This window comes from Lissotriton vulgaris, chromosome 2_1, assembly GCF_964263255.1.
Source record: "Lissotriton vulgaris chromosome 2_1, aLisVul1.2, whole genome shotgun sequence".
Taxonomy (NCBI): domain Eukaryota; kingdom Metazoa; phylum Chordata; class Amphibia; order Caudata; family Salamandridae; genus Lissotriton; species Lissotriton vulgaris.
This window is the reverse complement of record NC_141687.1, coordinates 1,616,887,760-1,616,910,002: the sequence shown is the minus strand read 5'-3', so window position 1 is coordinate 1,616,910,002 and position 22,243 is coordinate 1,616,887,760. Positions and strand designations below refer to the sequence as shown.

Here is a 22,243-nt window from a genome sequence, read left to right as displayed (position 1 = left end):
ATTAGGCCATGCTCTCTAAAATCAATGCTATACTAGCACATCCAAACAGTGGTACCCTAGGTCACAGCGATATCGGCGCCTGGACACCCTTCGGGGAAAAGTGCTTTAGAAAATTAAAGTCAACATTATACCTTGCACAAAAACAAGGCCCACAGTAAGCGCTTCTGGCTAAGAACAGAGAAATAGATTTTTCAAATTGTCTCTTTTACTATGGGACAACACAGATCGTAAAAACAGAATCTCACCATCAGACAAATTAGGAACCATGTCAAATGGACCCAGCTGTAGAAGAACAATACATACAGATGCCTAAGCGCATCCCTAAAACGCATCATTGTGCTCAATACAAGGCACATATGGAAACAAGCATTTACAATGCAACGGTCTCGCCTTTGCAAAAGTTAGAGCATTGTAAATGACAAACTTTTTATGTGCTGGTTTTGAAAAACAGACAAATAAATGGCATTGTCATTTACAATGCCAATAGCTTAATCTCTCGCAAATGCGAGACCTTTTGCATTGGCACACAAACACACAGAGACACACACACAGAGCCACACACACATTATAGAAATATCGCTTTGAAAAGTGACACGAGCCTCCCCTCAATATAGCTCGGCTGACTAGAACCCAACACAGTGACATCCATGTGCCATCCGATGTGGGCCTACTGGAGGACGACGACTGAGTGGAGGTGGTGCAAAGCCCTTGAGAGGTGGCGATCAGGGCAAGGTTTAGACTACTCCAACTGCGAATCTTACTCCACCAGTGCACTCTTGTTCAAGCTGGAGCGCATTCCCACAGAAAATTGTCAGAGGGGGTATAATCAGAGGGGTCCCTTCTTTCATATTATATGGGAATGGCCGATCATAGAGCACTATTGGCGGGAGACATGCAAATAATGCCGGAAGTCGTGGGACAGGAAATTCCTATGGATGCCAGGTGGCATGTGTTAGGCATATTGGGGGAACTGACGTGACCTACATATACACAAATCTGTCTGCTAGTGGCCAAAATAAATATTGCCGCTGTCTGTGGAGCCATACAACCACCAACAGTGACACATTGGAAAAGGGATATGGACTGGTGCTGTGCGGATGAAAAAACAGTATATGAAGGCAAGTGGTGTCCCAAGAAATGGGAAAAAGTGTGGCGGCACTGGGAAGTATACAGGGGCAACTGGGAGGTACAAGAAGGCTCAGAATGGGAGGGGGTGGTGGGCAGGTGGTGTTTCGAATTGGGAACCGGACTGAATAGCTCAGTGTGTTACAACGTTTATATGTAACAGAATGTGTACTACAGATATAATGATGTATTAACGAATATTGCCTAGTAGGATGTTGTGTACACTGACGAACGTGTAATAAAAAGTTTTTTTTTTAAAAGACCGGCAAATTATGTCAAAGATTACTTCTGCTTATTTTCCAGTTGATTTAAAGCATTCAGAACCACGACACCAGTTTTAAAGTGTTCGCTTCTCCGAATGACTAAACTGCGTGTTCCTAAGCAAATTACTTACATCTTCATTTATTTGCCTCAATTGCTTGAAGTGCCAAAATTAGCATCTTAGAGGAGATATTATGTTTACTGGTGTGCACTATGCAAATATATATAACGCAACCATGAAGTGCACCATGAGCAAGCATCCAATGCTTAAGTATCTCTGCTACCTACCTGTGGTCATAACTGGGTAACAATCATTGATGCCACGAGGTTGGTCAGTGCAATACTAAGCTGAATTGTGTTCAATTACTTGCATTCGTTACAATGAAGAGGGGCAGCAATTAAGTCAGCAGTCAGGAATTATAGGGATAAAAAAGTGTGTGGCACAAACGCTAAACATGGATTAGGAACGCACCACAATCGTAATGAAGATGAGGATGGATATAATGGGGTTTTTATTATGGCTGTCGCCAATTCCAAAAATATAAGTATGGGTATGGCTTGCCAGGGTTCAAACCTGTGGCTTGCGAATACCTGACGTTACTATTTCACCAGTTGGCAGAGATGGGGTGCGAGATAAAAGGCAGGGTCTAGAATGAGGCAAAAACAAGTTACAGTACTGGAGTACACAACAGGAAAATTGAAAACAGGTGGGGACAGAACCTGAGAAAACGTAGTTTCACAAAGCTCTACCACTATTTATCTCACCCGAAATACATGCTGTTCTTTCTTACCACCTCACTTGTGACTCTGAACCTGCCATGTTCCTCATTAATTTCAATACATTGTGAGGAACTCCGCAATTACTTCAGTTTATTGCTATTTTGTAGAACTGCGATGAATTATTTATTATAACATAGTACCTCCTCCCCTAGGCCTGCTGTGTCATTTCTGGAGAATACCCCTCTAAAGCTAAGGAATCCGGCAAGTTAGCCCTGCATGTCGTCCTTCTTTTGTACCGGCGCCCCCACATTATGGGGTTGAAGTAGCCGTTGGCAGCCATCGCATTGCTAGCAAACCTGCTAATCAGCCCATCCAGCCCTATTCCAGCTATTCCATCTCTGATTGGCAGGCCAGCTACTAATCTCACTCCTTATTGCCGAAAGCCTACTAGGCAGCTGCCAGCATTCAGGCTTTCAAAGCAGCCCGAGAAGAACAAGCAGCCTTTTGGTAACAAGCACTGGCATTGCCAATAGGTCTCGCATTAGGAAAGTGTGAGCTATTGGTATTGTAAATGACAATTATTTTTTCAATATGTGTTGGCATTGAAAATATATAACATCCCTTGGCAGCCTCAGGGTGGTTTTACTTAGTGTTAACTCACTTTGGACCGAGCCTGGTGGTTACGTTTACAGAGGGAAAAAGTCTGACTCATTGTGCAATTACCTTTTTTAAGAGGGAGGGGCTTACCCTAGATAAACAGACTGGTCCCAATTGGTGGCACATCATCCCATGCAGGTGACAGCAGTCCATAAATCCGTCTTCTAGGAATTTATCTCATGTCACCGAATTCCAACAATGCAACAGCTCACATCCCCATCGGTGGTGTAATGCCAGTTTACCTTACTAATAAGGTATCCTGATGAGGTCAAGTACTGTCCGATTGCAAAAGAAGTATTGTCCACTTACCAAGAACTTTCATTGGGCTTAACGCCCGCCAATTCCTTACCATTTGTTGGATTTGTTATCACATTCATTTGCTTGTTTCTTGTTCTATAGCTTGTCATCTCTTGCGAGGGTCTTAGGAGCAGACATTTTTGTTATTTTTTTGTAAAGCTCTTTAATGCTGTAGATCAGGCGATTACAAGACATTTAAATGCTAAAGGGAGAAAGGTGAACAAATGAAGTACATGTACAGTTTACGCAATTTCATGCACCGAGTATTAATAAAAGCCTGTAATCTGTAAAGTTGTGTTGATGTCTTGAGGTGATGTCTGCCAGTGCAGAGTACCTGAAGTTGAACCCAGTCTTGTACGTTTAGAATGGAATGATTCAAATGCTCATATAACATTTTCCCCTCTTTAGAACATTGTCTCAGGATGCAGATATTAGAATTTTAAACTCCAGTACCTTCATTCCGCCTTCTATTTACCCTTGTATATGCATTGGAGGTATGGGAGCTGTAGTGTTGCATAGAAGCAATTGGGACGCGTGCAGCTAGGGAGGTAGGAGCCAGGGTGCTGGGGCAGTTAGGAGGGCAATGGGGAAATATCAGGGAGCTGGGCAGACAGCGGGAGCTGGGCAGGTAGGAAGTGTGGAGTTGGAGCAAACATGAGGGTGAGTGCAGGGTTCCCTACAGCTGTAGATGGAAAGCGTTCGCTGAAGAAGATAAGAAACATGAAGTTGGGGTGAGGCAGTAGGCGAAGATGGAACAGACAGGAGGAAGGGACGAGCGGCAGGGAAACTGAAAGTATGGCCCGCCACCGGCCAGCCATGAATAATTAGGGGAGGAGAAGCCGCACAGCACACGCTGGGAGAAGCCCTTTGATGTGCTGTGCGGCCGTGAAAAAATGCAATTAGGAGGGAGGGAGGGAGGCTGATGTGCGTGCTTGTTTGGTCACGTGATTCACGTGAACTTAACCACTTGAATGCTAAGGGGAGGACTACTCATAATGAGATTTCCATTGAAATGAGTGGGGAGTGCATGACAAGTTACCCTTGTCATTAGCATCGAAGTGGTTAAAGAAAACCGCACGAACGAAACCCTTGGTTTCACGAGGATTTTGAGCACTTGAATCCTCGCTCCGCTCAATGCGCTTGCGCGCATTGATAGGTCGCGAGACCTAAAAAGGAAGATGGAAGGGGGGGGTCGGATAATGCCTGTAGATTAAGCAAAGCCCAAATGGTAAAGGGCATGCGCGCAGGGCGGCACTAACCGGTAGACTCTGGCTGTGCTCGGGTGGCCTTCCCTCACTGCTCCCGCTCTGTGGTCACAGTGGCGCTCTGGCCTGCCTCTCGTTGCTCCAGCGGGCGCTCTACCCTGGGCGAGCCCCTCTCCGCACTCGCTGGTGGTGCGGGTGTAGCAGATGACGCTCTCTCCTGTACGTTCTCTGGTTCGTCGCAGCTCTGAAGCTTGCCCGCTCTCGTTGGTAAAGGTACTGACTGGTCTGTCCATGAGCTCGTGGGTGGACACAGCATTCAAATATCACACTTATAAATGTATTTATAAAATGTACCACGGAGACTTTAAAAACCAATTTTTGAAATTCTTGACACGGTTTTAGAATTGTTTTTGTTTTATTCCATGTTAGGACCTAGGCTCAAAGTTCTTTATTTTTTTTTTTAATAATAAATCAAAATTATTATAAATCAATTAAAAGGAAAAAACACAATACAAATGAGACAGGTTTATACCGACGTCGACTACCAGTATCAGCAGATCCCGAACAAGTCAGAAAAGCAGAAAGTATAGCGAACGCTGAAGTGAGGAAAGCGTGGTGGTATAAACAGGCAGGGGCTATTAGCAGCTTTATCACATGGGGAAATCACTTCAATGACAAAATGCAGCCGACTTGGAGTTATAAACCTTTTGCAAGGCCCAACCCTTCCTTTTTAATACATATAAATCACACCTAGGGTAGGCCCTAAAAGCCCACTGGGCGGGGTGCATTTTATTTAAAATGTAGGACGTGTGTTTGTAAATTGTACATGTCTTGGTAGTAAAAAACATCCACATTTGTTTTTCACTACCGTAAATCCCATCTCTTCCATTAGATAACACTGAGTTACCTTATTACATACTTTTGCTGGGGGGAAAGTAGAAAATGTCATGTTTGGGCTCTAATGAAGAGTTAATTTAAAACCCTCTTCTTTGGTAAAGTTGGATTTTAAGTCAATTATGAAAATACTTCTGTTAGACAGTTGGCATATTATTGCCCTAACCTTTTGGTTCCAGCTGCCAGTGTCCTGGGAATAGCTTAGCTTTTGGGCGTTGGTGCATTTCTCGAGGTTTAGACCAGGGGTGGCCAGGTGCTAGGTGTTGGCGTGATGGGCCATCCTGCTCGGATGGTTGGGAAGGAGCTGGCATCAGGGAGCTCCTACTGTGAAGAAAAATGAAATCCTGAAGTCTTGTTGGGTTCTTCGCCACTGGACCAGTTTGTGCTCAGACTGTCGGCTGCAGCGACCACCAATGCGAACCTTCAGTGAACTGGACTCTTCATGCAACAGCTAACACCAGTAACACAAGATCTGGACTTCGAACTACAGTAAAGACAGCCTGCTGTGACTGGCAATGCAAAGCTACAGCAGCAACCATTTACCACAGTTGGACGTTTCTTTGCACTGCAGCAAACGACCATATGAGACGAGCGCCTTGCGGCCTCAATCAAAAACAGAACTCTTCACACCAGAATTTGAGAATGCAATTTTTCAGCAGAACTAACCTGCTCCCTGTATCCAGCAGGCACTCCATCGCAGTCTGCCTGAACCTCCCTCCCGTTTTGCACAACCAGATGACTGAATGGCGCTTTGTGTATTTAAAAACTTTACATTTCTAAAACTTTAAAATTGAATCTCCGGTTGTTTTGGTTGTTCTGGTCTCATTTTATTTATTAAAATGTACTTTATTTTTTTTTTAATTGGTTTGAGATTTTTCTTTTGTCGTCTTTTCATTTATTTCGGTTTGTGCGGTGCATAAATAATTTGCCTCAAAGTTAAGCCTGGCTGCTTTGTATCAAGCTACCAGAGTTAAGCACAGGTTAGTTTAGTGACTTTTGTAGTTCACCCTGACAAGGATTGTGGTTGTTGTCCAAGTGGGGTTTCCACCCCCCTCAATCAATTACCTAATTTCTTACACCTTGCAACGTGCACATATTATTAGCTACCAAATATGGTAGCTGCATAGCTAATACTGCATCATAATGACTTTAGTAAGAAGGAATTGAAGGAGGCAGAGGGGCCCCCTTGGACTACTGGCTGAATTATACTGATTGCCCCTATCCTCCATTTAGAACAAACATGTGCACGCTTGTATGGAGGCTTTACCCAAGGCATGATGTTGGTAGTGCATAATCCAAGAAAGATAACACTGGTATGATCATTCAGGCCTCTGATTAATAATGAAGTAAACATTCTTAGTAAATCTACAACAGGATAGATATTGAAGTCAAATCAATCAATGGCACACTACGACAAACCCATTAGAATTTCTAAATTTCTAATGGAAGTACAGTCTCAAACCTTTAAGGGTTGGCTCATGTTGAGTGCAACCTGGAGATAGATAAGGGGGCTAGGCATTGGCCTCGCTAAAAATAGAAAAGGCCTTAAACACCTTGGAGAGGAACTTTATATTCAGGTTCCTGGCGATATTTCACATTTTTGCACTTTATAAAAGGCTGTATCTTAATTTTGTACCCCACAAAATGGTGGGAGTTAAGACTAGAGAGATGATGAATATGAAATTGGAATGAATCTAGAGCACAAGTTTTGAGGATAGCATGCAACCCTTCCTTTTTGCTCAGACTATGGAACTACTTGCAATCATTAGGAAAGCTAACGTAGTGGACTGAGGTATCAGAATATGTGACTTAGCAAATGCTGAAGAGTCTTGTATATTAAAGAGACCCATAAAATGGGATGAGGCTGATAGAAAAAAATACTCTGTTCCTTGCAAAGGCTTGGGTTTCACCCAATTTTCAAGTTATGGGGCAAGGCCTGTTTGGTTGGACGAATCCGGGGAGGATGCCATGCGATAATAGACTTATAAAACAATGATACATTCTTGATGTTAGGAGGTGTCTAGACTTTGATTTGGGAAGTGAGCAGGTCAATTCCTGCTCTATGCTAGAATTATGAGGGTTGCTCACCTCAACTTGGAAGCATTTCCAGGAAAACTGCCAGAATAGTCCACACTGGCTGACAACTTTGCAGTTAAACAGTGTGGAAACTGATCACATCTCTTGAAAATGCACTTACGACACTTTCATTGATTAAATAAGAGGCATCTTACCCAATCAGTCCTAGGTAAATTACACCCAACTGCATAGAAATATTTTATGAGGTCTTGTCATAAGATGGAACACTTTCTATAAACGACAGATATGCGCAATAGTGAAGGATTACTGGGAACAAATGATGGATGCCCTGAGGAACAAGCAAAAAAAGTGGGGAGGAGGAGGGAGCGACAGTTCTTCATTCTTCTAAACAAAGCATATTAAGTCTGAAGCCTTGAACAAAACAACAAAAGGGTAAAAGTAGAGCAATGCATGCTTTATGTTTGTGGTATTGTCATTAGTGATGCCCTACCACCATTTAGTAATACATGGGTTATAGTCAACTGTTTCCCCACCTTTTCTGCTTGCTCATCGAAACAGCAAGCAAGAGTGTGCATGGTGACTAAACAGACCCGTACGTAACGCATAGAGTGAGGACGTGCAAAGTGTGGATGACCTTTGTGGGTGGTGCAATGGGTCAACTGTGCTGAGTGATGTAACAGAAAAGGAGCTCACTGAGAGATAGGTTGCCTTTTTATGCAAATCATACAGGCAGGAGTAGTAGGAGATTGAAAAGTCCATAAATTCTTCATCTACAATGAGGCTCAGGTTCCCAGACAGATTAAATCCTTCCATTGGATTCGAATATATTCTGCTGATCATGTATTTATACTGCACCGAGCCCCACAGGAGGCTTCTGAATCTGGTTAAACATCACATTGAAATGTACTATCTTAGAGTTGCAATTGCCTTCCCCCGATATACAGAGGCTAGTTATAATGCAAGCTACTAGCACTCCTATTCTGCTAATTAATATTTATAATAGAAGTACGTTTAAGCAGGAAGAATCAAGAAGTATTGTCCTCTATTGTCCTTGTATGTGGCTACCCATAATGTTATCACAGGGGATTTAAATTTACCCTTTGAGCATAATGATATATCCTGAGATCTTTCTGCAAATGAGGATGCGGTACAGAATATCCCTGAGCCATTGTCTCCTCCTAGGCACTTGATTCCCAGGTTGCCTGGCAGATAGTGGACCTTTTCTTCAATCATGGATTACGGACCTGTAATGGCGGCTCCATCTCAGATTCAACGCCTGCCCCAAAGTTTCGTAGAGGTGACTACACAAGTTATATTGATTATATTCTCCAAGACATGCGTATTTGGGGGGACGATGTGGGGGTTAGCCAGAGAGTCGAGAAAGACCACTAACTCATGATTTTAACAGTGCATAATCTTATGCTTCACCGAACGGAGGGACCAGCGCTTAGTGGCAACATTCTGGCTGTGGCCATAATCGAAAGAATGTTACGTGGGATGCACTCTGCTCCTCTGAGGATGTGATTTCTAGCATCTATGACAATGGGTTACCCACGTGAATAAAATGCTTTACAACAGGGATTGCCCGAACTCCATTCTAGGGGAACATAGCTCTTCTTTATCGATTCGGATTCTCACAGACCACTTTATGAAGGGATTCAGGGAGGCTTTTGATGACAAGGAACTAATTAGTTACCATCCTAAAAGAAGGAAATCAGATTGCTGCTGGCATACCTATCTTGTTTTAAAGAACAGGGGTCCTAAGGAATCACAATATCACAAACAGATAATGATATAGACTACAATCAGTACTATATTTTTGAAAAACGTCCAGCCGGACGTAAGTTTATTCAAAGAATGACGTAGTGTAATGTTGGCCCATGGAGAGGCCAGAAATAGTTGCAAGATAGGGTACAGTCCTGTACCTATCCCGGAAAGTTTAGAAGAGATAAAACAGAAAGAAAGAGATAAAACAAGGAAAAAGGGTTTTCAGGCAAGAAGGAAATTTTTGAGCCGAAAGGTGACTTGTAGGTACAATAAATACAGTTTCAACAAATTCACCCTGCAGTGTCAACAGTTTAGAATAAACATGTCAATTAATATGCTACACTGCAAATTGCGTCGACGTTTCGATCCCTAAGGGCTCATAATACAATGGGATCATCATCAGGACAGTTATTTATACAGTTAGTGCCTGCAGTAAATTAAAGCCTGGCGCTACTGCTAGTCGCCTATAGTTGGGTTATCTCTTATTATCCATGGGAGAGATCTCAACCGGTGAGCAACATCAAGTGCTACACAGGTGTAGTATATGCCGGTGGGCGATTCTCTGTTATTTTGTTTTCCGAGGTTTCCGTCAGTTAGGTCCTCGTGGTCGCTGAGGACTGTCTAGCTACATCTGTGGTAGCCAGAAGCGAGGAAGGAGATAGGAGGTCTTCTTTTACTTGCTTCTGATTCGAAGCGGCAGCAGGTTGCAGGCTCGGAGTGAATCCGGCCGGAAGCTTGCTTCAGGATGGAAGCAACGGCGGGTTGGGCGAAGTGCAATCAGCTTCTGTCCCTTCTCGGTGTCAGCGCAGATCCGCTGTGTGTGAAGTCCGCGTGGACTGGGGTTATGTTGTAACGGGATCTATTTCTCAGGATCTATGGAGGCGATCGAGCCTCCATAGATCCTGAGAAATAGATCCCGTTACAACATAACCCCAGTCCACGCGGACTTCACACACAGCGGATCTGCGCTGACACCGAGAAGGGACAGAAGCTGATTGCACTTCGCCCAACCCGCCGCTGCTTCCATCCTGAAGCAAGCTTCCGGCCGGATTCACTCCGAGCCTGCAACCTGCTGCCGCTTCGAATCAGAAGCAAGTAAAAGAAGACCTCCTATCTCCTTCCTCGCTTCTGGCTACCACAGATGTAGCTAGACAGTCCTCAGCGACCACGAGGACCTAACTGACGGAAACCTCGGAAAACAAAATAACAGAGAATCGCCCACCGGCATATACTACACCTGTGTAGCACTTGATGTTGCTCACCGGTTGAGATCTCTCCCATGGATAATAAGAGATAACCCAACTATAGGCGACTAGCAGTAGCGCCAGGCTTTAATTTACTGCAGGCACTAACTGTATAAATAACTGTCCTGATGAAAATCCCATTGTATTATGAGCCCTTAGGGATCGAAACGTCGACGCAATTTGCAGTGTAGCATATTAATTGACATGTTTATTCTAAACTGTTGACACTGCAGGGTGAATTTGTTGAAACTGTATTTATTGTACCTACAAGTCACCTTTCGGCTCAAAAATTTCCTTCTTGCCTGAAAACCCTTTTTCCTTGTTTTATCTCTTTCTTTCTGTTTTATCTCTTCTAAACTTTCCGGGATAGGTACAGGACTGTACCCTATCTTGCAACTATTTCTGGCCTCTCCATGGGCCAACATTACACTACGTCATTCTTTGAATAAACTTACGTCCGGCTGGACGTTTTTCAAAAATATAGTACTGATTGTAGTCTATATCATTATCTGTTTGTGATATTGTGATTCCTTAGGACCCCTGTTCTTTAAAACAAGTTAAGTAACCCACGGTCCGAAGGTCCCTTACCGGGTTCCCTTGTGTCCTAAAACGCTGGCATACCTATGGCAGCTACATGGAAAGCGCAGAAATGGTGACAATTCATAAACAAGCATTGGCATTGCCAATAGGTCACGCCTTCGGGTCCTTATAAGTTGTTAGTGATGCAGGTAGGAGAGAAAAGGGCGACAGCAAGGTACAGGCAAGGATGCGCGTGCTTGGGGAGAGGTGGCGGGCACTTTGAATTATACTGCGATTTCCTTCGAGAGGTGAGCGGGAAGCTGCGCCAGAGTATTTGTGAAGAGAATGTAATTGTGGCAGCCTGATGTTTGTTCATTCCATACACAGCGGTGACAGAGGCCTTTACTGTGTGAGCTACCACGTGACACGGTTTCTATTCCTGTCACCTGATCTCCATCCAGCACTGTTGGTTTCCTCATTCCCAACGGCCCTTCAGACCTGGAGGCCATGCGCGCTGTAATGTTAGACAAGAGTGTCAGGCGTGAGGGAGCCGCAGCCCACTGCAAATAAAGTATGGCATGATGTAGCATGGAGCTTTATTGTATGTAATGCCAAGGCAATGTATGGCTTGGAATGGTATGATAGCATGCCGTTTCGTGAGGTATGATAAGGCCCGTCATGGCTCAGCGCTGTGAAGAGGAATATGGTGGGGCATCAGTAGCGTGCCTATAGAGCCAGAGGCCCTAATGATGTGTACATGCAGGCAATCCCGGCGTGGTCAACTCAGCCTATCTACCATCTAAGAGAAATTAAATGGGCCGTTCTGTTGGCTAATAATTCTGTGACGAAGCCAGCACCTGTTAGAGTTTAAAGAGCCACTCCATGCAGCAAATGTATTACAGTCCTCTACTACTTACTGACCTCATATGACAGGTAAAAGCACACGTACCTCTCTCGGCCTTTATGGCCCTTTTGTTACACTGCCTAAGGTTGCACACAAATAACATGTGATAAGAGAAGGCGTGTGTTTTTAAACTGCGTGCCCCCTGCTGGGTTATATAGTACAGTCCATGCTTGCACAACAAATGGTCCATGTTATAGGATGAACCAGTTCCCTTTACCCTGATCTGGAAGATACAAGCTTGGTACGAGGAAGTGGTCCAACTGGCTAAGATGAAGCAATGGCGGGGCCTCAGCACAGCCTAGCACTCTTAAGGCAGATGCTTATCACATACGTGCGAATCTGTCCGGCTGCCTCAGCTAGTGGCGGTAGTGTGAGAAGAAACAAGTAATGATGTCGAAGCGAGCTCAGGTGTAGGAACACGCACAGATGTCAGAGGAAGCACAGGTTTAAGGACAGCCACAGATGCCAGAGCAAGCTCATGTATTTGAAGAAGCACACAAGTAGCAGCAAGTACCAATATAAAGACAAGCACTTGTCAGCACGAGCAGACAGGTCAGAGCAAGTACAGAAGACAGTACATCTTCAAAAGGAAAACAAGCGCTGAAAGAAAAGCGTTTACCTTACGGGAGAGAGCAGCGGCTGGCGCAATACCTGCTAACAGATGGTGCCACTGCTCGCTCGCTCCCGCAAGGGAAACACCAAACATGCACAAGTGGCAATAGAGAACAGTGCAAAACATGCAAGAGTTTGAAAAAAGTCTTGACCGATGCCAAGAGGTCCCTCCTAAGCAGAGCTTGTGCGCTGCATAGGCGAGACCTAAAAAGGGGTGTTGTAATCTCCAAACCAATTACCGCCCAATTAGTTGCTGGAAAATTGCAGACATTTTTCTGCAAACAGGTTTTGGAACAACTAACATATTGAATCTAAACAAACATTGTAAATGTGCACTTCCAAGCAATATTTAGGCTAAAACCTGGAACTGTGGACCAGGCATTTAGGCTATATACGGCCAAATAGAACGCAATAGATGCTGGAGGTGGTACGCTCTAAATTGCCATTATCGATTTATAAGTCACATCCGATCTTGTCCCAAGGGCAAAGCTGTGCGAGATTCTAGCAGACATGAATAACCCAGGCAATTTGTTGAACATCACTGCGTGTGTGCGTGAGGGGAATCTATGCTAGGATTCGGTGAGATCTAAAAGGGAAATTAACGTACAACATTGATGTAGTCAAAAGAGTTTGCAATGGCTACTTCTTGGCTCCCACCCCATTTCTTTTGTTTATAGATACATGCATAGTTTTTTTGTCAGATTGCATTAATGACTCCATTATTGCAGAGCAAAAAGGTGCCAGCTTTGTTTTTTTTTTTTTGCAGACAACACCTTGCTGCTTTCAAAATCACACCCCGGCCCAAAAACTGCCATTGACAGGATCCAGATATTTTGTGACACCTATCGGCTAGAGATAAATGCCCAAAAATTCTAACAAGAAAAGGTTGGGTGGCAATATTACATTAGGTGGTATTCCATTAGACAGACCCTCCAGCTTATCGCGATTTCGCGATTTGCAAAAAAATCGCGAAATCGGGCGATCTCGGGAAATGCCGCGATATTTGCCAAAAAGCCTGCGAAATTTGCCGTTTTTGCCGTTTGCGCCGTTTCCGCCTTGGATTTCGCGGCGAGAAGGAGCGAGGAGGTCGAGGGGGGTCTGACTAGAAATGCATCACATGATCGCGTGGTGCACCACGGCAGGCTCTCAGGCAGGTACGGTAGTGATTTAAATGGGAGCAAGGGTTTTAACTGCACCCTCTTCTGCAGCCGGATATTAGGGGGCCTGATGGAGGATTCTTAATAATGCTGCGGGTGATCATGAAAGCGGCTGCTCCTCTCGCCTGCTGGGAGCAGACAAAGCCTTTATTGGCCCAACAGGCGAGCTTCCGGCTCCGAGCAGCGCGTCCACGTCCAGGTTGTAATGGAAGCGCCTAAATAAACACAGGATGGCTTCGAACGGCAGAACAGCTGCTTTTGTTTTTTGTTTCCATTTCAGAAGTGAGGCAATCGGAAGAGTGATATTGGGAGCTCATTTGTAAGGGGTGGCAAACGAGGCTGGAAACATTAAGCATTGGCAAGCAGTTTGTAGCACACGGGGGAGGGATAGGCAGTAGTTGTCATATGGAAGGGGGGTGGGGAGGGGTGGTTACAAGATACAAAACAGGGAGAGGTGAGGAGAGAGAATGGAGGGAGAGACACAGGAAAGAGAAACAAGAAGAGGGGGTGAGTTACAGAGCAGGGTGGGGAGGGGAGAGGGGAAGAGAAGGAAGTGAGGATAAAGAGAGGGTATGAGATACAAAATGGGAGAGGGCGAAGTGAGGGGAAAGAGTGGAGGGAGAGAGGAAAGGGAAACAGAGAGAGCGGGAGAGGGGGTGAGAATGAGAGAAGGGAGGGAGAGGATGGGTGAGGGGAACAAGGGGAATTGAGGAGAAAGAGAGAGAGAGGGTAAGAGATACAGAGCTAGGGGGTAGAGAGGAAAAAGAGAGTGGAGGGAGAGAAAGAGGAAACGGAATCAGAGAGAGGGAGAGAGAAAGGAAAAAGAAACAGAAGGAGATGGGGTGCGACATATGGAGGACGGGGTGAGGAGAAAGAAGGGAAGAGAGAGGAAAGAGAATCAGAGAGCGAGAGAGTGATGTGAGAAAGAGAGGGAGGGATAGAGGTGAATGAGGGAGAGAGAGGGAAAGAAAGGGCAGTGAGAGTGAGAAGGAGAGAGGTCGGTGAGGGACAGTGTAAGGAGAGAAAGAAAAAAGAGTGGGAGAGAAAGCGAGAGAGAAACAGGAGATAAGCACAACCGAGGTGAAGGTAAGGCAGGGGAAGGAAAGAGGATAAGGAGGAGAGAGGAGTTGGAAAATGGGGAGAGCGAAGAAGCAAAGAGAAGGTGTGGGTGATAGGAAGGGGACATGAAGGAAAGAGAGACGGGCGAGAGAGGGGAAGAGTGTGGAGGGAGGGGAAAAAGGGGGTGATAAGAAAGAGATAGAGAAAAGCGAAAGAGGGAGACAGACAGAAATGTGGGAGAGAGAATGGAGAGAGAGGACAGGGAGAAAGAGAGGAAGAGAGCGGTCGAAGATAAGGGAGTGAGGAAACAGAAGGGGAAGAGAGAAGAGGGCATGAGAGCGGGTAGAAAGGAGAGAGATGGTAGAAGATGTGTGTGGGGGTGTGTGCGTGTGCTTCATGTTAAATAACTAAAAAAAGTACAATATTTGTGTTTGTTGTGGGAAAAATGGCCACATAAAATGCCGCAAAATTGCCGCTAAATTTCCATATTTGTGCCGCTAAATTTCCATTTTTGTGCCGCTAAATTTGCTAATTCATGCCGCTATATCCTGGGGGGTCTGATTAGAGAAAGTAAGGGAATTTAACTACTTGAGTATTAGACTGCCCAACAAGTCATAGGGAGCCCAAATCCAAAAGGGTAGCTCATTAATCAACCATAGAGCATCTGTTATTGTGAGGTTCGCTAGAAGAGCACCATATTGTCTGATATCCCCAGCAATTCTAATCTACAACGTCCAGGTCAAGAGCACCGCTTTGTATGGCGCCGAATAATGAGGATATTGCAATTCTTCCTCAGTGTAGGCGAAAACTGCTTTATAAGGGCTATTGCTAGCTAGATGTGCAAGACTCCTCTCCAGCTGCTCAGACTGGATTTAGCCCCTAAGCCGGTCACAGAAGTGAAAAGATAGTAACCCCTAATGTATTGTGTTCGGGTTTGGTCCATCAAAGGCTTTAAAACCTTAGAGAAAAGCCTTAAGTGAGGTCCTAGTCTCGCAAACTTCATTCAAGATTCCCTGGCTAGTGCATTTCAAACAGACTCTTAGCAGCTTGTGGCCTGGAAGTTTTTGGACTAACTCTTCATTCATTAATAGCACTACTAAAGGCACAAAACAGGCATACTGAGCTCATTTTATCATACATAGTGAGACTTTCTAATCCACAGGTAGTAGGACCAAGATAAACAAAAATGTATTTAAATTAGGGGACACCCTGCATTATGTTCAACCAACTTGGGTACATTATCTTTTCCTGCAGTTTCATTATAGTGTTCTTCCTCTGGCAACCTAAGTGTCATCTTGGCATTCAACTAATCGATAAAAGTAAAAACTCTGTCCAGTCTGTTTTCGAAACGAATTGGAGAAGCATTTTCTATTTTTTGTAAGGCATATTCTGCCAACGATCTAAGTGTATCGCACGTATGTGCCACTCTTTGTGGCGGTCAGATTGCATTAATTCAAACAGAATATGCAAAAGAATCATAAGGGTGATTATAGTGTTTGAAGTGGTGAAAGTCGTTATTGTAAGGACCTTTTCTCTTTATTTAGGCCAATCATTTGAACACTAGGTTAATGTTTAAATTGTATGATGGCTTAATAGTAGATTGTGTCTAAAAAAGAAACATTTTGAATTTTGCCTTTGTGGTTTTTTGTCACCTGCCCGATGTAAATAAAATAAGTGCAGGGACATTATTCTCACACACACTTTCCACATTTTTCCTTCCTTCCGGAGTCCTTTTTAGGTCGAGGACTATCGGTTCTGCCGTAAGGCAGAAACCGGAAGTCGGAGATTTAATGATTCTTAGAGTGCTGCATTTATCCCTCCCTCTTTTTGCTCGTTCTCCATTGGCTGGCTTCCTAAACGTAGGCCAGCCATTGGAGGAGAGAACCGTCTCTCAGAATAGGCTCCGTTTTTTCGGATTTGGGGGCGTGTTCCTTGCTGTTCTTTCCACTTTTTTTCCACGCCTGTTTTGAACAGCAAGAACACGCTCCCAAATCAGAAAAATCTTGGAGCTTGCAGCTGCCATTTTTGCCCAGAGTCTCTGCCGGTGAGGATCGTTGTTCAGCCTGCTCCAGTCTCGCAACCCTTCCCTCCTATGTTGCGCTCTCGCCTCCCCCCCCTCCCTCCGCCGCAGCTCTCCTCTGTCGTGCTCTGCCGTTTGTTTGCCTGTCATCCCTGTGTGTGTGTATCGTCGTTAAGCCTGCTCCAGCCTCGCAACCCTTCCCCCTCCCCTCCTCCGTCGCGCTCTCGCCCACCTCCCTCCCTCTGCCGCAGCTCTCCTCCGTCGTGCTCTGCCGCTCCCCCGGGCCCCCACCCCTCCCTCCGCTGCAAAAGCTTTGTTTAACAAGTGTGGTATTGTCCTCCTAATTGTGAGGTAACTGTGAAACTGGATTCGAAGTTTTCATTTTAAGGCCTCCCTATCGGCTACTGTGGAAAGTACAGCGCCTCACCACACGCAAGAGACGTGAAAGTAAATGCAACCGCGATACATCTACAGAGGCAAGGACGGCGAAATGCGAAGATCGGGGCTCGGATTAAGGTTAAAACCAGGGGCGTAGCTTGTTTTTTTCTTCTGCTCTGTGTGCGCGCATGCTGGCTCCCGGGCAAAGCTCGTTTCCTTTCGGGGGTTGTCCCAAAAGTGTTAGTGGGCGAGGAAAGTGGTGTGCGTTATTTTTAAAAAGCAGCATTCAAATAAATCGGCTGCTCGTATGTTTCCCTAGTTAATTGCCTGCCGGGAATACAGGGGCCTGATCTGAAGAGATTGTGCTATTCTTTTATAATACTTGGTTTCTGGTTGCTAAAGCAAGCACACTCTGGGCAGCAAAAGGAGGGCGACCAGGTCCGTCCTTATTCCGCGCATTCCACAGCTAACGTGCACTGTTTCCCCCCTGCCCTTTCAGTGGCGTCACTTGTGAAATTACGAAAAGAGCGTGAAGACATGCTGCACACTTCTAGCGTGGGCGCTACCAAACTGGCCTGTGCTCGCTCTCAGGCTTTCCGGTGTACACCAAGCTGCATTATGGGTAGCCCTCCTGTTTTATTTGCATTGAGGCAGCAGAGTATACACGTATGAGGTCGTATTCTTCTACGTTATTTTGACAACACCAACATTTAAAAGATTGACTTAATACCTGTCTGTCTGCCCACCTCGCCCAGAGTATGGCCCAGCACAGCACATCTATTGGCGATCACCAGTGTGTACCCGACGAAGCTGGCTGGGTAAAGGATTCATTCACACTTTGTTAAATACCCCTTTCCCTCTTCTTTTAGAGTTTTTTTTTCCAGAGTTTTATATACCGCGAACTAGACACGTCCCGAACTGAACCGGGTATCAGAGCGCTTTACATAGCACCAGTTAAGTTACATAAGGACACACATTCATTTTGTTAGGCGCGGGGAGATCAAGTGATTTGCCCAGAATCACAGGACGTTTTGGCGACATTACCGAGACTCGAACCCAGTTCCCCAGGTCCGAGAATAGAATGAGCCAAGCCATGCACTTTAGAAAACCATCTCTAATGGGGATGTTATCGAAACGTCACACTTGTTTTCTTTGAGGGTTTTAGAGGAGGAGAACATGTTTAAACAAACATTGGCAAAAACAATAGTTCGGGTTTTAAGAGGGATAGTCAGGCACAAGGGAAGGTGCAGCAAGAGCGTACACAAAGGGCTGTCCTTGTAAAGTAGTCCCTCGTGTAGTCCAAGCCACGCACTTGGGTAGAGGTGGAAGGATTCAGCCAAATAGCAACCAGTCCAGGGACAGTTAACATCTGCTAATGGGCAGCAGCGCGTGAACCATGAAGCCATTCGCCACAGTTCCCTTGATCCACGCAACACTGGCAAATAAATATACCTAATCACTACTTCAGTCGGCTCGTCTGTGCACGCCCACAGATCCCAGAAACTGCTGAGTTTCAATCAAACACTATGTGCAAAGCGGAATGCTGCGCTTCCACCTGCCACGTGCTCTCGACCACTACCTGCACAAACGCAACTGTGCCCTGGCTGAAACATGCCTTAACAGTAAGCTTCAGATTTACTACAGGAAACGCGTGAAGCAAAGTATATACGTGTCAGGCATACCTGCACAAACGGCTCCTTGCCCGCCCCTGTACAGTAGATAATTTTGAGGTTGATGGGGGTGTAGTTTACACATAGGTCTCTCTGCTAATGCAATAGGTAACACATATCCAAAATATTACGCTAATGCCAACAGAAATTACAATGCCATATTTAGGGTAAAAAAAAAAACAACAATACCAATAGCTCTACCTATAATATTGCCGAGACCATTGCATTATAAATGCTTGTTTACTCATGCATGTATGCATGTTGTGAATGAGACGTTGTATGAAGTTGCTGTATGACTGAGTAGAATAGCATGTTTGTCAGTTTCTATACCTAACTTCACTTTTGTATCACTTTCTTGTAAATACTCACACACAGGTTTTAGTATTAGGAGTCCTCCTCCCCCTCCTATGTATTAATGAAGGATATTTGGATGGAGTGATACAGTCAAATATTGAAAGTCTTTTTGCAATATGAAAATGAATTCTAACCAATGGTAAAAACAAAATAAAAAGTTGTTTAAAGATTTATTTCTGGACTAAAAGAGTGGTCTATAGAAATGAGATTAGTTGCTCATTTTGATACAGGTCTTAATTAGCTGAGCAGTACTGGCAATTGTTTTTGTTGATTTTATACTTGTAGAGGTAACTGCTTCCTCTTGAGCATTCAGGACGGGGCTCCCAATTTTAAGTTATACTATTGGATCATTCTAGTTATAAGTACGGTTGGAACAAAATGCAAAATTACTGGTGCAAAATTACTAGTATAAATCTAACAGATTAAAAAAACTAACAGTGAAGTTAAGAAAATACAGACACAGATGATACATGTGTAGGCTGACATCAGCATAACAACTCGTTACATTTCCAGCTTCTCGAGAGGATTCATATTTATCTACTACCTTAACTAAAGTTTTTTAATAGCAATCTATTTGGTTCAATCATTTCGTCAACTTTGAAATACTGCAAATATATTCCGCTCACAAGCTCATTTTTGAAAATCATTTGCACAGGCAAGTTTGCGGTCACTCTATCTGGTCTTGAATAAGATGGAAGCCAGCCCAGCTGGCTTCAAACTTGCTTGAACTAAAAACCGATCAGAGGGAATTATACAAACACCTGCTAGGAGACTGTAAATATTTTGGTTTTTCAACAAAAAAAATGGGTGAATACTTCACCATGATTTTCATACAGATTTCATTAAATCCTTTTTTTCTTGTGAGACATTCCTTGAAACAGACCATTTTAAGATTGTGCCATCAGATTTTAGAGGAAACCTTACGAGTGGCTTAGTAAAAATGGTGCAATAATGATGCAATTTTATCTTTACCAACCTGTATTACGGAACAAACACACATTTCGGGACCAGAACAGGAAGGAACATTAGGGATACGGAAATACTTCACCATTCCCTTCAAGTTTTCCCTCATTAATAGTTCCTTTTCCAGGAACATACAAAATCCCTGTTTACACCAGAATGTGAATACAAAGGTCACTGATAAAGGCCTAAGTAGAGCTTTACCAGACTTGTCTTACAACACGTATGCAGCAGAAAGTTCTTTCAGATGTGTTTGACTTCAAGAGTAAGTCAATATATTTTATAGGTTTACCATATGCCTCATTCTTTATAAGTTACGATGGTCATTTGCATAACATTTGGGAGATGTTTGGATCTCATTTAAGCTTCTTGAGAGTTATTCTTGGATAGGATTTTAAGTCAAAATACAAATCACCACCATTTCAGCACTGGGTTTCCTTTCACTTGCCAGACTTGCCGAGTCACATAACGCACTACGAGTCAATAGATCCATAAGTTAATAGACATTCACATTTGATGGATGTTTTTCTCTCTTTCTTACACAGAGGTTAGAGGTTGCAAGATGTTTTGTTCAGAAATGTAGTCCAATGACAGAGTTAAGTGGTGGGTGTCTGGAAGGAAGATCTAACTGCTAGAGACCAACGTTCAAGTTATTTTGGACTAAGATTTTAGACCCAAGTGACAGCCACTCACTGGTTATTATTGCAATTTTGTGGAGAATTGGGTCACTCTATTGACAGTCTACGTTTAAAAAAGAAGCCAGGACAAGTCAAATGTACTGTGAGACCTCAAGAAGACTTTGATGGGCTTTGCAAGGTTCTCAGCAAAGCCTGGTTAACCCTTTCGCTGCGGCGGCTATTCCGCCGCAGCGCTAACGAGGCGGGGCGGCCGCCGCATGCTGGTGACAGAACCGCTCCGTCACCAGCCGCGGTTGAGCTGTGCTGGTGACGGAGCGGTTCCGTCATGACCCGCCCCGCTCAATAGAGCGGCCGCGCAGGCGCGAAATCAGCGCCGCGCAGGCGCGGCGGCCGGGCCATGACGGAACCGCTCCCTCATCAGCACAGCCCAACCGTAGCTGACGAAGGAGCGGTTCCGTCATCAGCAGGGGAGGGGTTAAGAGAAGGTGTAAGACTAAGGTAGGCCCTCCATAATACAGACAAATGCTGCCTACAAGAATGCTGGCGCCATCCTTGTACTACAGATCGAAATGTTAAAAGAATATACTGAAGCTTTCATGGATCAGCTCCTTCTCAAAGGGCAGAACTAAGAAATAACTGAAAAAGAAGACTGCTCCAAAACACTTAATCCAAAGAAGGGACTGGGTCCTTGAAAATGGCAACAGCTGGATCCCAATACACAAAAGTTACAGGCAATAGTACCTCCCCAGCGGATTACAAAAAAAGATAGTATTAAAATAAAATATCAATCCGTTGTTCCACAATACATTTCATACAAAAATGTGTTATTCACAATATCAATTGATTTATTAAATATGACGTGTAGTAGGACCGAAATGTTTAAATATCAAACAGTTTATCAATTATACAAGTGAGCATAAAAAATTCAAACAATAGTTTTGATAGTTCTACAGAAATGGAAACCATCAACAGAGGAAAGACACTGCATGTAGTAATAAATACACTCACTAATCACATGGGGCAATCACACGGTAGGACAATGAGGCAGAAACTGAAGATTCCGTTAAGCACATGCTAACGTCTCTCTGTTGGGTTGTGATGCGTCACATGCGGAGCATCATACAAGGATAAAGGGAATTATATGTGCTGGTATAGTGTTGGAAAGGAGGAGAGAAAATTTCAAGGGTAGGCAGGTGCAGCAGTCTGCGAAAAGTCGAACAAACAGGATCTTTGGGACATAGTTAAATATGAGAAAAACATTGGGTAGCTGCAGCCTTCAGGGACACATCTTAATGAAGGTAAAGAGGTGTTGCGAATTTCGCTGGAGCAAAATATGGAGACTTTGAAGGGGTATATCACACCATATTTTATAACGCTTACAACATTAATCAAGTGTATCTTTTTGGAAGGCTGTAGTACTTAATGGGGGAATGTGCCTAGAAGTTGGTTTTGAGGAAAGAAATATTGGACGAGTTTTGGATACTCAGGAAATAAAGTGGGGTGTTGGAGGGGTTTGAATGAGGTGTACCTGAAAAAAATATAATAACTGGAACTGCATTTCACTGGCTGGATGTTCCTTAAGTAAAAGCAACGAGTAATGTGTTTTGTGACTGACTACTCATTGAGTCCAGTATGGATATGTGAGAAAGTGCCATCTTTCTTGTATGGTATGCTCCCACTTTTTCTGAATTGCTGATGTGCTTTGACGGAGTGTGCCCTGGGCTCCTGCCAATCAGGTGCCCAGGGCCCGTGTTCCTTCCCTAAA

The 22,243-nt window shown here is 44.2% G+C and overlaps 1 protein-coding gene across 1 annotated transcript in view; it reads right to left on the bottom strand.

Moving 5' to 3' along the window:
- Window positions 1-22,243, bottom strand: part of RPA2 (replication protein A2) — a 92,055-nt gene that overhangs the window by 56,490 nt on the left and 13,322 nt on the right. The window lies entirely within an intron of this gene.